We start from the raw sequence: 16,287 nt of genomic DNA, 5'->3' as shown, positions 1-16,287 counted from the left end.
CACGCACCTAGAGCCTGTGCTCTGAAACAAGAGAAGCCACCACAATGAGAAGCCCGTGCACCGCAACGAAGAGTAGCCCCCACTTGCTGCAACTAAAGAAAGCCTGCATGCAGCAACAAAGACCCAACGTAGCCAAAAATAAATAAATAAATAATTTAAAAAAATTTTTTTTAAAACTCAAAATATTAAAAAAGTATACCATATAAAGTCTCCCTTCCATCTTTGCCTCTGTCTCCCAGGTCCCACCTTGCCTCCAACTGGCAACCATCATCCTGGGTTTCTTGTTAATCCTTCCAGAGTTTCTGCTTTTTTCCCTTGTATTTTGTGTATGTATACACACACACACACACACACACACACACACACACACACACATATATACTCTGTTCCTTGCTTTTTAAAATTTTTTTATTATATTTAAAATTTATTTTTATTTATTTTTTTGCCTGCGTTGGGTCTTAGTTGCGGCACAGGGGTCTTCGTTGAGGTGTGCGGGATCTTTCGTTGTGGTGTGGGCTCTTCGTTGTGGCATGCGGGTTTTCTCTCTCTAGTTGTGGCACATGGGCTATGGGGTGCGTGGGCTCTGTAGTTTGCAGCAGGCCGGCTCTCTCGTTGAGGTGTGCAAGCTCAGTAGTTGTGGCACACGGGCTTAGTTGCCCCTCGGCATGTGGGATTTTAGTTCCCCGACCAGGGATCGAACCCACATCCCCTGCATTGGAAGGCGGATTCTTTACCACTGGACCACCAGGGAAGTCCCTGTTCCTTCCCTTTTAAAAAAAAACTTAACTGTGTGTATCATGTATCATATGTGTCATGTATGTATCATAGCCATCTTTCCATATGACTGTCCTTCCCTACTGATGGACATTTTTCTAGTCTTTTGCTATTCCAAACAGTGCTGCAGTGAATAACTATGTACATATGTCACTTTGATCATGTACCAGTATACCTGTAGGATAAATTCCCAGAAGTGAAATTGCTTGGTCAGAGAATATATACATTCATAATTTTGAGAACTGTTGCCAGATTGCCTGCCATGGGGTCATACCAATTTATATTCCTGCCAGTAAAGATTGAAAGTGCCTGCTTTCCCACAGTCTTATCAATATTATCAAATGTTTGGATTTTTTTGCTCATTTGAGAGAGGAAAAATGAAACATCAGTGTAGTTTTATTTTTATTTTTTTTCACATCTTTTTTGGAGTATAATTGCTTTACAATGTTGTGTTAGAGTGTAGTTTTAATTTGCATTTATATTTTTATGGCTGAGTTTGAACATCCTTTCATATGATAAGGGACATTTGTATTTCTTTTTCTGTGAACTATCCTTTGTCTTATTTTATGTTAGGTTATTGTGCCAGTTTCTTAGAAGCTTGGTGTATATTATGGAGATTGCCCTTTCTCTAACAGACATTTTTGCATGTTGTTATTTGTCTTTTGCCTTTTTGTGATATTTTTTTGCCATACAGAATTTTGTTTTATCTTTATGTAATTAAATGTATCAATCTTTTCTTTTATGGCTTTTGTATTTTGAGTCATGGTTATAAAGGCCTCTCCCACTTTGAGTTTATAAATCTTCCAAATTTTCTCTTAGCACTTTTATGGCCTTATTTTCACACTTAAGTCTTTGATCCATATGTAATTTATCCTGATATGCGATGGGAGGTGAAAATACATCTTAATTTCTTTTTCCAGAAGGCTAAAAATTGTCCCAGTGCCAGTTAGTAAGTTGCTCATCTTTTTATTGTTCATCATATATTAAATTCCCTCATATACTGGGGTACATTTCTGGATTTCCTAGTATACTCCACTGGTCTGTCCTTCTCTCTCTTTTTTTTTTTGAATAAATTTATTTATTTATTTATCTTTGGCTGTGTTGGGTCTTCATTGTGGTGCGCGGGCTTCTCATTGTCGTGGCTTCTCTTGTTGTGGAGCATGGGCTCTAGGCGCGCAGCCTTCAGTAGTTGTGGCATGTGGGCTCAGTAGTTGTGGCTTGCGGGTTCTAGAGCTCAGGCTCAGTAGTTGTGGCACACAGGCTTAGTTGCTCCGCGGCATGTGGGATCTTCCCAGACCAGGGCTTGAACCTATGTCCCCTGCATTGGCAGGCGGATTCTTAACCACTGCGCCACCAGGGAAGTCCCCCCGTCCTTCTCTTTATGACCAGCATCACAGTTTTAATTATTGATGAAGTATCAATATGTAATATAATTGAATATCTGTTGGTGCTAATTCCTGCTCTTTGGTATATTTATTTTTCCATAAAACTTTAGCATCAACTTGTATTGATCTTAAAATAACCTGCTGGTATTTTTATTATGATCATGTTATATTATAAAATAACTTAGGAAGAACTAACATCTTAATATGTTGAATCTTCCTGTTTGAAGGGTTTGATTTTCCATAGTCTTCTCTGGTGTCCCTTGGTTTTTTTCATGAGTAGTCTTGTGCATTTCCAGTTAAATTTATTCCTAGGTATTTTTTATTTTTGATGCTGTTGTAAACAAGAGTCTTTAATTTCATAACCTCCTTCCCCCTGTGAATACTCTTTTTTTTTTTTTTTAATTTATTTTTGGTTGCTTTGGGTCTTCATTGCTGCGCACAGGCTTTCTCTAGTTGCGGCAAGTGGGGGCCACTCTTGGTTGCAGTGCGTGGGCTTCTCATTGTGGCGGCCTCTCCCGTTGTGGAGCAGGGGCTCTAGGTGTGCAGGCCTCACCAGTTGTGGCTCATGGGCTCAGCAGTTGTGGCACATGGGCTCAGTAGTTGTGGCTCATGGGCTCTAGAGCATGGGCTCTAAAGTGCAGGCTCAGTAGCTATGGCGCACGGACCTAGTTGCTCCGCGGCACGTGGGATCTTCCTGGACCAGGGCTCGAACCCATGTCCCCTGCGTTGGCAGGCGGATTCTCAACCACTGCGCCACCAGGGAAGCCCTGAATGAATACTCTTTTTGTTTGTGGTAATTTTACAGTTGATTCTGTTGCATTTTCCAGGTATACAATCATCTTAACTGCAAACAATGGTAATTTTACCTCCTACTTTCCAGTGTTCCTTTCTGTAGTTTTTTTCTCAAGTCTAATTGCATTGGCTAATGTCTCCTGAACAGTGTTAAATAATATTTAGTGGTAATAGAGGGCATCCTTGTTCTGTTGCTGACTTTACTGGGATGCTTCTATTAAGGTGCTGGGTTTGGGGCTAAAACAGATATATTTTATCACCAACAAACTTTTAATAGATTGTAGACCAGACTCTGTGCCATAAAATGGGGATTTAAAAAAGATGAGTATGACTCCACCTGCCTTCAAAGAGTTTACAGGAAAAGACAGACACAAAAATTAGTGTGATATGTGTCACAGTAAAGTTATGTATAGTACACAGTGGGAACACAAAAAAAAGGTGATAGCTAATCAGCTTGAACCCCATGTCAAGATAAAATTCCAAAGGACAGTGTACTCAAAGCATATTAGCTTAGCTTGCCTTTGAAATGTTTTTGTTGAATTAATTATAGTATGTCCTTGACTTTATTTTATTTTTATTTTTTAAATATTTATTTATTTATTTAGGCCGCACTGGGTCTTAGTTGCAGCACACGGGATCTTCACTGGGGCATGCAGGATCTTTAGTTGCGGCACACGAGCTCTTAGTTGCGGCATGCAGACTTCTTGGTTGCGGCATGCGGACCTCTTAGTTGTGGCATGCGGACTTCTTAGTTGTGGCATGCAGACTTCTTAGTTGCGGCATGCATGTGGGATCTAGCTCCCGACCAGGGCTCGAACCCAGGCCCCCTGCATTGGGAGCGCGAGTCTTACTCACTGGACCACCAGGGAAGTCCCAGGACGTCCTTGACTTTAGAGGCAACATATAGGGAAATTCATGTAAAGAACCTTTGTTAGTTCAGGACTTCCCTGGTGGCGCAGTGGTTAAGAACCTGCATGCCACTGCAGGGGACATGGCTTCGAGCCCTGGTACAGGAAGATCCCACATGCTGTGGAGCAGCTAAGCCCATGTGCCACAACTACTGAGCCTGCGCTCTAGAGCCTGCGAGCCACAGCTACTAAGCCCGCCTGCCACAACTACTGAAGCCCATGCGCCTAGAGCCCGTGCCCCACAACAAGAGAAGCCACTGCAATGAGAAGCCCACGCACTGCAACGAAGAGTTGCCCCTGCTCATCGCAGGTAGAGAAAGCCCACACACAGCAGCAAAGACCCAATGCAACCAAAAATAAATAAATAAATAAATAAATAAATTTATTTATTTATTTATTTATTTAAAAAAAAAAAAAAAGAACCTTTGTTAGTTCAGTAAGGACACTAGTGAAGATATTTACTGAATGTCTACCACATCCCAAACATTAAACTAAGGTTGGGCATACACGTAGACATGGTCTCTCCTCATATGGATATTATTCAATACAATGTAGCAGGGAAACATACATCAGGATAGGCAAATAAAATGCATTTCAGCACTTGCCATGGCATACATGTATACAGTACAATGGGGCATGGAGGAAATAGCAATTAACATGAACCCAGAGGGGACTTCCCTGGTGGTCCAATGGTTAAGACTCCACGGTTCCAATGCAGGAGGCGCGGGTTTGATCCCTGGTCAGGGAACTAAGATCCCATATGCCACGTGGCATGGCCAAAAAACAAACAAACAAAAACATGAGCCCAGGGAAGTCAAGGAAAGCTTCCCAAAGGATGCTCTGTTTGAGCTGACTCTGAATGAAGAGTGAGAGTTTCTCAGACTGAGAAGTGTGGTTTTATTGTAGCACAGGAACAATATGTACAAAAGCTTGGCAGCATGAAAGGTATAGTGTGCCTGGGAATGGCATATAGCTTAAGAGTGGGAGGTGAGGTAGCTGGTAGGAGATGAGAGTGCAGAGATTGGCAGAAGCTGGGTCATAAAGGGTACTAAATCCATTCATAGAAATATGGACTTTAGTAGGCAGGAAGGAGCCACTAAAGAATTTTAAACAGGAGAATCTGGAAAGATAACATACTTCAGGGTGGATTGAAGGGAGAAAGATAAAAGGCAAGGAGACCAATTAGGAAGTTTATTGTATTAGTCCAAATATTCTCTATAATGAAATTTTATGTCCACATAATAATTCACATACAAATTCCTCCTAAAAGTTAGTGCCAGAACAATGCTCATTTCTACTGAGCAAATGATGTGAGCACTATATAAATTGTTTGTGTTTCTCTGTTTTTTGCTTTTGCCTTGGATTCCAGGACAAATGGTGCTAAATGTCAACCTACAGAAACCATCTCATCTCCATTTAAAATTTCTAATTTCTATTGTAAAATATGTTTCATATATATGTATTTAAAACTACTTTAAATCACTTTAAAAAGGATGTATGATCCTTTTGGAAAATATAGACGAATATAAAGAAACAATATAAATTCCTGAAGTCATGTAGCCCCACCTCTCCCCAAGTGTATTCACCCTAAGTCAATGACATTCTGCCTCTACCTCAACTGCAAATAGAACTCGTTACTTTGCAAGGGGGCAAATTCTGTTGTTGAACAGCTTAACCCAGTATTTCTCAAAAACAAATTTTTTTTACCAAAACCCACAGTAAGAAATACTATATTTTACATCTTGACCCAATACACACATACCTGGGATTCTGCTTACTAATCTCTCTCTCTATCTGAAACAAAAAATTCATATAAGAATTCTTACTATTTGCAATAAACTTTCCAAACCTTAGTTTGCTTGCATATAAATATGAAGGCACTAGATCAAGACACCTGAGTTCAAAAAAATCCCATCAAGTTCTCATTTTTAAGAAACTGTTCTTTATACTGAGTTAACATCTGTCCCCCTTTAGTCCTATCCATCCGTCCTTTTTGCTTTTCAGAACTACACTGAACATTTATTCAACAAATATGACTGAGCATCTGTGTGCCAGACATGCTCTGTGCTAGGGATGCGGAGGTGAACAAAACAGTCAGCCCTTTTGGAACTTACATTCTAGTGATCAGTCCAGAGGACTAAGTCTACTGGAGCTGCTAAAAGAATAATTCTACTTCCTCTTCCACATAATTGTCCTTCAATATTGGAAGACAGCTATCATGTTTCCTTTTAATCCTTTCCCCTGGTTTCTAAACTGTGCCACATATGACATAGTTTCTATGACGACAGCTATTGAGCCCTAGTGATCAACTGAAACTTCCCACACTAAAGATGGATTTGTCAAGGTAACCTCTGATAGTGATATTGAAGCAAAGATTTGTGTGAAGTTGGGGAACAAGTTATGTGAAGATCTGGGTGAAGAGTGTTCCCGACACAAGGGCCATCAGGAGTGCATTGGCACATTGGGAAACATCAAAACCAATGAGGTTAGAGCTAGGGGCAGGTAGAGGGGGGAAGGGAAATCTTGCAGCCCTTTTAGACGAGGGTGAAGATTTTGGCATTCTTTCTGAGAGGGAAACCATTGGAAGTTTTTTTTTTTTTTTTAATAAATTTATTTATTTATTTATTTATTTTTGGCTCTGTTGGGTCTTCATTTCTGTGTGAGGGCTTTCTCTAGTTGCGGCGAGCGGGGGCCACTCTTCATCGCGGTGTGCGGGCCTCTCACTATCGCGGCTTCTCTTGTTGCGGAGCGCAGGCTCAGTAGTTGTGGCTCACGGGCCCAGTTGCTCCGCGGCATGTGGGATCTTCCCAGACCAGGGCTCGAACCCGTGTCCCCTGCATTGGCAGGCGGATTCTCAACCACTGCACCACCAGGGAAGCCCCCATTGGAAGTTTTGAGTAGAGGAATGATATGACCTGACTTACATTTTAGCAGATCCCTCTGGTAAAAGCAGAGAACAGAAAGGAAGCTAAGGCAGTAGTCTGTTTATTCAAGTGTTCTTTTATGATCCTCATTACAGAGTTTTATCATATTCTTCATAAAGTTTCTGTGTATTTCTTGTTAAAATATATAATTTTCACTGTTTTGCAAGAAGAACCTTCCATTGCATCTGATAACTAGCTACTCATTTTTTGTGTATTCACTTTGTGTATTTTATAACTGGGATATCTTCCCAAATTCTCTTGTTTCTAAGGAGTTTTTTAAAATTGACTTTATTAAGGTATAATTTACATACAATAAGATGTACCGGTTTTAAGTGTACAAGTTCAGTGGGTTTTGATATGTATTCATGTGTAACAATCAGCATAAATAAGATATAGAACATTTATATCACCCAGAACTTCCGTCCTATCTTTTTTTTTTCCTCATGCCTTTTTGAAGTAAACGCCCCTGTCTCACTCTCAGCCCCTGGCAATTATCAGTCTCCTTTCTGTCACTCTAGATTAATTTTGCCTGTTTCTAGAATTTCATGTGACTGGAATCACACAGTTTGTACTGTTTTGTGTCTGGCTTCTTTTGTTGAGGCTAATGCTTTTGAGATTCATTCATGTCATTGTATCAGAGGTTTGTTCCTTTCTGTTGCTCACTACTATTCCATGGTATGGATGTACCACAATTTATCTATTCACCAGTTGATGGACATTTCTTTATAGATCAGGGCTAGTATGAATGAAGCTGCTATGAAGATTCTTGTATTGATACAAGTCTCTTTGTGGACATATGTTTTCATTTCTCTTGGGTAAATACTTAGGAATGGAATTCTTGGGTCCTAGAGTAGGTTTAACTTTATTGGAACTGCTAAACAGTTTTCCAAAGTCATTGATTGTACCATTTTACATTCCCACCAGCAGTGTATGAGATCCACTTTCTCCACATCCTTGTCAACACTTGGTACTGTCAGTCTTTTTAGTTTTAGCCATTACAGTGGGTGTGTAATGACCTTTCATTGTTCATTGTGTAAAACCACAATTTGTATTTCCCTAATGATTAATGATGTTGAAATTTTTTCATGTGCTAATTTGTATATCTTTAGTGAAATATCTGTTCAGATCATTTGCCAATGAGTTGTTTGTCCTATTATTGAGTTTTTTGACGTCATAAAGACTTCAAAATATTCTAGATACAAGTCTTTTGTCAGATATATGTATTGCAAATATTTTATCCTAGTTCATGGCTGGGCTTTTCATTTCCTTAATGGTATCTTTCAAAGAGCAGAGTTTGTCAAATTTTTCTTTACGGTCCATGCTTTTTGTGTCCTAAGAAATCTTTGCCTACCCCAGGGTCCTAAAGATTTTTCTCCTATGTTTTCTTCTAGAAATTTAACCTTTACATTGAGTTCTATGATCCATTTTGAGTGAAAATTTGTATCTATATGTGGTGTAAAGTAAGGGTCAAGGTTCATTTTTTTCCTGTAATGGATATACAGTTGTTCTGGCACCATTTGTTTGAAAATGTTACTCCCCCCATTGAATTACTGTGTCACCCTTGTAAAAAAAATTGATGAAATGAGCCTTACTTAAAAAAATTGATTGATAATATATTTGCATGTCTTTTTCTGACTCTATTCTATTCCATTAATCTGTTGTATAGAGTGTTCTATAAATGTCAGTTTGGTCAAGTTGGTTGATAGTGTTGATCAGGTGTTTTATATCCGTATTGATTTTTCTATCTATTCCTTCTACCAGTTACTGAGAGAGGAGTGTTGAAATATACAATAATAATTATGAATTTCAGTATTTCTTTTTTCACTTCTGCCAGTTTTTGCTTTATGTATTTTAAAGCTGTGTTATTAAGTATGTACACATTTATGGTTGTTATATTTTCTTAATGAATTGATCCTTTTATCATTATAAAATATCTTTTTAGCTCTGGTATTGTCTTGAGCCTGATATGTCTGATATTAATATAACCATTCCAGCTCTCTTACAATTAATCATATGCTTTTTTACCTTTATTTACTTTAACATTTGTATCTTTAGATTAAAAGTGTGTTTCTTGTAGACAGCATATATTTGAGTCATCATATTTTATCCAGTCTGACAATCTCCTTTTTAAATGCAGTTCAGAATATTTTCATTGATATAATTATCAATATAGTTGGATTTAAGTGTACCGTCTTGCTATTTGTTTCCTATTTATGCCATCTCTTTGTTGTTTCTCTTCCCCTTTTTTCCTGCCTCAATAAAAGAATATTAAGTAATTTTCAGTATTTTGTTTTATCCCGACTGTTGGCTTATTAGCTTAGTCTCTTTGTTTTATATTTAACAGTTGCTCCAAGAGTTGCAATATGCATTTTCCCTTATTATTTATCACATATTGTACCACTTGATATATAGCACAGGTTAGCAGACTACAGACTTCAGGCCAAATGTTGATTACTCCCTGCTTTTGTAAGTAAAGTTTTATTGGAACACAACCACAGCCATTCACTTACGTATTGTGTATGGCATATTTTTATGCTACAGTGGCAGAGTTGAGTAGTTGCAACAAAGACCAGTAGCCTGCAAAGCCTAAAATATTTACTATCTGGCCTTTTACAGAAAAGGTTTGTCAACCTCTGATGTATAGTGTAAGGACCTTAAAACAGTATATTTATGTTTCTCCTCTTTGCTTCAAATATTTTTTCTGCCCCCACCTTTTCTGGAACGTCAATTACAAATATATTAGACCAATTTGATATTGTTTAACATGTCACTAAGACTCTGTTTACTTTTTGTCAGTTCTTTTAAAAAACTTTAGTTGGGATAATTTCCATTGCTATGTCTTCACATTCATGGATTATTCTTCTGCAGTTTATAATATCTGCCACTAAGCCCATCTACTGAATTTTTAATTTCAGATATTGTATTTGTTTCTAGATTTTTTTGATTATTTTTATATCTTGTCTTTCTCTCAATATATTCATATTTTTCTTCAAATTTTAAATTAAACTTAAATATAAAATTTTTAAATATAAAATTTTATTAAGTATATTAACTCTTTTTTACATCATTGTTTACTAAGTCTAGCATCTCTTTCATTCCTGGATCTGTTTCCATTGACCAATTTTTCTTCTGATTTTAGGGTGACTTTTTTTGCTTTTTCACATGTCTAGTGATTTTTGATGGAATGGTGGGCATTGTAATTATACGTTTTTGAGTATCTGAATTTTGTTATTTTCCTTCAAGGACTTTTGAATTTTGGTTTATGTGTTAGTTAAGTTGCAGATGAATCAGATTGATGATTTTGAAGCTTGTTTTTGAACTTTGGGGATGTTCTAGAGTCATCTTTACTGTTGAGTTAGGTTAGTCCTTCTACTAAGGTGTTTCTCTTCTGGGGTCTCTAGTAAATGCCCTAGGTGTTCAGCAAAAAGTCTTTATCCTGACTGGTCAAAACTTAATTGTCTCTTAACCCTGTGTGAGCTCTGGGAATTTTTCTGCTCACAGTTCCCCAATTGTTTTTCAGCTGAGCTCTTGTAGTTTAACCCTACACATTTGTAGATTAGTGTTCAGCACAGACTCTAGAATACTCCTGTGCAGATTTATTGATCTCTTTGCCTGTGTAGTTGCTTTCTCTGGTACTTTGCCCCACAACTGCCAGGCACCTCAGCCTTCTTGAACACCACCTCTGTCTATTCAATCCAGTTTGATTTCCCCTCCCTGTATCAAAATCCAGAAAGCCAAAGTGATAATAGGCTGCCTCATTTGATTCCTTTTCTTGGAGATCACAGTCTCACTTGCCTTGTTTTCATTGTCTGAAGACAATTTTTTCATGTATTTTGTCCAGTTTTCTAATTGTTTATAGCAGAAGGCCAAGTCTAGTACCAGTTACTCCAACATGACAAAAGCCCAAGAATTTTACTTTATTTTTTTTTAATTTTTATTTATTTATTTATTTTTGGCTGTATTGGGTCTTCGTTGCTGTGCACGGGCTTTCTCTAGTTGCGGAGAGCACGGGCTTCTCATCGTGGGGGCTTCTCTTGTTGCAGAGCACAGGCTCTAGGCGCGGGGGCTTCAGTAGTTGTGGCTCGCGGGCTCAGTAGTTGTGGTGCAAGGGCTTAGTTGCTCCACGGCATGTGGGATCTCCCCGGACCAGGGCTCGAACCTGTGTCCCCTGCATTGGCAGGCGGATTCTTAACCACTGCGCCACCAGGGAAGCCCAGAATTTTACTTTAGGAAATAGTTTTCTAATTTTACTTTTGCATTTAAAGATATATAGTATCTGCAATAACAATAACCGTTCCATCTTTTCCAGTATTCATATTTTAATTATATTGCCTAATTCATTGGCTCGTAATTCCAGGACAATGTTAAATAATAGTATTGATATTTCCCTGGTATTTTTCCCTAAGGGTAGAAGGGAAGCATTTTAAAGAGATAATATCCAGAGTTAATGAAAGTGTTGGGGGAAAAGGGCACTGTCATTTCATGTTGGTAAAGATTTAAATTGATATAGTGTTTTGGGAAGGTAATCTGTCTGTACTCACTAAGCAACTCTACTTCTAGGAATCAAATTATTTCACAAGTGCTCAAGGATCTGTGTGCAAAGGTATTCATTGCAGCATTATTTATAATAGCAAAAAATTGTAAAGTCATGACCTACTACTGTGCTTCAGATTAGAATAGAGGAATTATTAGATTTTAACTGATAGGATATGATAGTAAAAGATTGGGTATTGATTTCATGCTTCTTTAGCAATATTCCCAGGTGTCCTGTTTCGGCAATTGTATGATATAACCTTGAGTATATTCTACCTCTGTTAGCATAGTATCCCTGGTTTGTCTGTATTCCAGAGACAATCCTTGGGCATATAAGGATTCAGCAAAAGCTGGATCTTTGGGCCTATAATGAGAATGTGAAGGCCCCAATCTCTAGCCAACTGCTTTAGTCTTTTTTATGAAATAATTTCTGGGAAGTTTGGGATTTCAAAGCCTTCTATTAGCTAGAACCTAGATTATTTTAAACATGAAAGAAATTTCATTATAGACATAACTCCTTGAGCACTAATTTATTATAGTGCTTTTCATCTCTGTATATGTTCATATTTATAAATTTGATACAGTACTGAATTGTGGTTAATGCATTTAAAAAATAACCACTCAGCCAGTCAATACAGTTAGCACTAAAGAGAGCTGATTTAGCAGATGGTATGTTCCTGAGTTTGAGAGGCCTCACTAATCTACTTGTGTTTCTATGCCACAGTCTCACTTTCTGTCATTATTTCATGTTCTGCCGAATGATTTTGACCCGTAATAACTTATCACAAGTGTTAAAGCTAAAGTTACCGTAAGAGTGCTAAACAAAAATACTACTTTGGATGTTAAAATCGATACTTTACAGTGGTTCAAACCAGGGAAACACTTTTAAAAAACTGATCAGCTGTTAATTAGAGATTGGTGGAAGACTTCTGACATCATGAAAGCTATCATAGGAATTACTGTAGCCTGAGAAGAAATGACTCACAACTATCTGAATGAACAAAGTTGGAAGAAACTTTGCCTGGAGGCATACCAGGATTTCAGGGAATATGAAGGGAAAAAATAACTGCAAAATAGCAACACCAGAAACTATGCTTTAGTGATATGATGACCTTAATTGCACTGATTCTATTAACGTTCCCATTTATAGAAATATGTTCTCCCTGCTAAATAGAGTATTCATGAATGGGCTATCGCTGCAGGCTTGGAGAGTGTTACAAATTAGGAATAAATGACTCTTGGTCACACAGGATAGAAATCCAACTTAATTTTAAGCAGAAAAGGAAATTTATTGGCTCACTTAACTAAAAATCCAGAAGGAGCATTGGTTTTAGGCACAGCTGGATTCAGGTATTAAAATAATATCATCAGGACTCTCTCTGAAACAGTTTTATCTAGTTTTCTTCTGTGTTAGCATCATTCTTAGGTGGGCTTTCCCAGTTGTTGAAGGTAACTTTTTGCAGTTCTAGGCTCATGCGATCCTTAAAGCCCATGCCCTTGTGTAGTGAGACCTTTATTCTCTAGCTTCCATAACACACTCAGACTGACGAGTCTAGTTCATATGTCCATGGAGTCAGGGAGGCAAAGGGATGAACAGCATCACCAAATTGTGGAAGGCAGTTCCCAAAAGAAAAAGAATCCTATGCTGAGGAAGAGAAAGGGGTCCTGTGCAGGCAAAGGATAACAGAGGTCCAACTGTAATTACAGAAATGGAAGGAGGCTCATGTAAAAAGTACACAGGAAATATTATGGGTGAAATGATTTGATGCCTGTGATTTTATTTTAAAATATTCTGGGGGGAAAATGGAGGCAGATACAAGACACAAAATTAGCAAAATCGATCAGTGTTAAAGCTGGGTAATAAATACACAAGTTTTCCATGTATTATCTGCTTTACTTTGGTGAGTGTTTAAAATTTTGCTTAAATAAGTTAATGACAAAAACAATGCACCAACAATAACAACAACAAAATAAATGCAGTTTCTATTGACTATGGTTGTTTGTAAGAAGTAAAAGTTAAGAGAGAAGCTGAGAGGGAAGATTATATCATTTGTCCAGAAGGGCAAGCCTCAGGATAGATCCTTTTTTTAGATTCATCTGTTTTAGGGACTAGAAGTGTTATCAGTCAGGGTCTCCTCAGGGAAACAAACCACTCTGGGCATTTCAAAGAGAAGTTTAATATATGAAATTGCTTCCAAAAGTTTAAGAAGGGCTGGAATAGCAAAAGGAAAAAAAGGGGCCAGGGGAGCTAGAAGAACTTCAATCATAGGAACTTCCCTGGTGGTCCAGTGGGTGAGACTCTACGCTCCCAATGCAGAGGGCCCAGGTTCGATCGCTGGTCAGGGAACTAGATCCCGCATGCATGCTGCAACTAAGAGTCCACATGCCGCAACTAAGAAGTCTGCGTACCGCAACTAAGACCTGGAGCAGCCAAAATAAATTAAATAAATAAATATTTAAAAACAACAACAAAAAAGAATTCCAATTATAGATCAGAAGCTGCTGTGCCCCTGAGCTGGAGCTCTCAAGTCTGTGCTGGCTGCTGTGCAGTTGGAGTTGCTGTCACAGTCGTTCTGGATCTGCCAGAGAGGTACCACTTCTATCAGAGAGGGAAAGTCCAAAGGCTGGAAAGTCTACTGGAGTCCAGAATCACCTGCTCCTGCTGCCGCTACGCCAACAGCCAGCAGCCACCAGAAATTGCTGCATTTTCACTGCCCAAAGCAGGAAACTTTTTTCCTTTTACTGATCTCCTGTTGGTGCCTCCTATTGATAGACTCTAACAGGAAGCCAGCTGCAAGGATGGAAGCCTGGGAAATGTCATTTGCAGAATTCTAGTTACATCAGTAGAGAGTAGAGTAGAGCATGGCAGGTGTTGAACTGAGAGACAACAGGTAAATGACCAATATAGTCCACCCTCTTTGGCTACATGGCATTCACATATACCACTCTTGCCATATTTAAAATTCTAAACAAGTTCACGAGTCTGCTTTCCAGTATGCAACTATCCTTCATACAAACAATGACACCATCATCGTTTCCCCAAAATGGGTGACGTTCATTCTTCTTTTAGGTCAGTCATGATCAAATTTAGTGGAAGCATGCAATGTTTCCCTGGTGGCAACATTCCTATTTTGAGAGATAAGACCTCTGTAGGGACAGAAAGCAAGAATTCTGTAAGTGGGCTATTAGAGGTAAAAGTGAAAGGAGGCACTGCCACTTTCATCCCTTGATTTCTAGAAGTGAGTATTCTAGTTATGGAAATAATAGCATCTATATTGGTCAGTGGCTAAAATTATATACCACATCCATTTGGATAGCACCCCAATCTCTCAGGGTATCATCTCTCTTATGGGGCCATAATGGAATATTCAGTTGGTTATTCCACCATTTTATCAGGTAAGCTGCTTCTGGGTGATGGAGTATACAGCAAGCTTCATGGTGGCTAGGGAAAGAGGCTGCCTGACATCCACAGAACAGGTCATCTTGTCTACCTGATCTCTGAGAGCCTCTTCTGCAATGGGTACCCTTTATTAAGCATTTACGTGAGACACTAACATCTCTTACCCTGTGCCCATTCCAAGAGATATTTCCACCTGCCTCTTCCCCCCATGCCTTTTGGTCACCAGTTCTTCTGTCTGGTTCTTTCTAAATCCTTAACTGTTTGGCCAACTTGTTAGCCATTGTCCATGAATCAGGGTAAAATCTATACCTGTGTCTATCTCTTTCTCTATGCAGAGTGGGCAACCAGATGCTCACTGGGGAGATTTTCCTTCCCAAAATCTTTCAGGGACACTCCTGATGGAATTAGTGATGTTTCAACTATCCACTCCAGCTGGTGCCGGCATATTGTGCAAAACCATCTCTAAATCGGCCTTAACTTTTTCTTCCTCAGTCAACTTGTTGTAGAGAACTCACTTTGGAACCATATGTATGAGCTGAGGAAAGGCAGCAGTTACACTTCATCTCCCAAAGCATTGCCTTCAATAGGACTTCATCCTAAGCAAACACAGGTGATAAGGTAGGTAGGTAATCATAGTGCTACTACATCTCCATTTTCCATTGGCAGTAAGGCCATCACTCTGTTCAAGCTTAGAAGGTCTATTTCCTGGAACCTTTTCTGTCACCAAGATTATATAATCCTATCCAGAAAGTGGGAGTCATTCTAGATATTCCAGACAGAGATAATATAATACACGAAATTATTTTCCGTAACATGTTACAGAAAAACCCAAATGAACTTTTTAGCCAACCCAATACAAGGGTGTGGGAAGGCCTAGAAGAGCACAAATGAGGATGGGGTCTAGAGGAACAAAAAGAAAGAAGGAAATGATACTCAGAGGTGACAAGCTGCTAATCACAAGGGCTTAGAGTCCACCTGCCCTTAAAGCTGAGCCCACAAGCATATACTGCTTGCTGGACCTTTGGAGACACAGTTTTAGATCTGCTGAAGGGTTGCCACCTCGATCAGAACTGGAACCACCAAAAAGATTCTGCATCTGCCTGAGCTGCTGTCCAGAATCCTCCCATCCTGCTACTATTACAACAAACACCAGCAACTGTGAGAGCTAGAAGCTGGAAATTTCTCTCTTCCCCTGGTCTACTGATATCCATTATGACCCATTTAGCATATCCTACAGAAAGTTAACTGATGAAAGATCCTGGGTCATGAAGTTGCAGACTCTCAGCCCCAGACGCTACCCATCAGAACAGAGCAGAATACAAAAGGACAGTTGTTTGGCTTAAATAGGTAAGCCATAGGTAAAAATGATCAGTATGGAAACCAAAATCTGTTGCCTTAGTTATGAAAGCCCTGCTTCCTGACAAGAGCAAAAAACAAACTTATTCAGCCATAGATGGGTAGGTTAAGGAAAAATGGCAACTTTTCCTGCCTGTCAATTGCTATAGTCTAGCAATGAAACAGTTTCACCAGTACAAATCCACTGAATATTTATTGAGTATCTACTATAGTTT

The 16,287-nt window shown here is 38.8% G+C and overlaps 2 protein-coding genes and 1 long non-coding RNA gene across 4 annotated transcripts in view; 1 reads left to right on the top strand and 2 right to left on the bottom strand.

Annotated features, from left to right (window-relative positions):
* The window catches only part of ZBTB8OS (zinc finger and BTB domain containing 8 opposite strand), a 78,606-nt gene that overhangs the window by 9,183 nt on the left and 53,136 nt on the right, over positions 1-16,287 (bottom strand). The window lies entirely within an intron of this gene.
* Positions 1-16,287, top strand: part of ZBTB8A (zinc finger and BTB domain containing 8A) — a 58,520-nt gene that overhangs the window by 13,021 nt on the left and 29,212 nt on the right. The window lies entirely within an intron of this gene.
* On the bottom strand, positions 300-5,614 carry LOC309637472. Its single transcript, XR_014250562.1, has 2 exons — positions 3,719-5,614; positions 300-3,674 (listed from the first exon to the last, which is right to left on the bottom strand). It is a non-coding gene; the product is annotated as an uncharacterized lncRNA (long non-coding RNA).

Source organism: Balaenoptera physalus (genome assembly GCF_965194825.1).
Source record: "Balaenoptera physalus genome assembly, chromosome: 1".
NCBI classification, from domain to species: domain Eukaryota; kingdom Metazoa; phylum Chordata; class Mammalia; order Artiodactyla; family Balaenopteridae; genus Balaenoptera; species Balaenoptera physalus.
The sequence above is the reverse complement of the archived record's forward strand: the minus strand, read 5'-3'. Positions and strand labels throughout refer to the sequence as shown.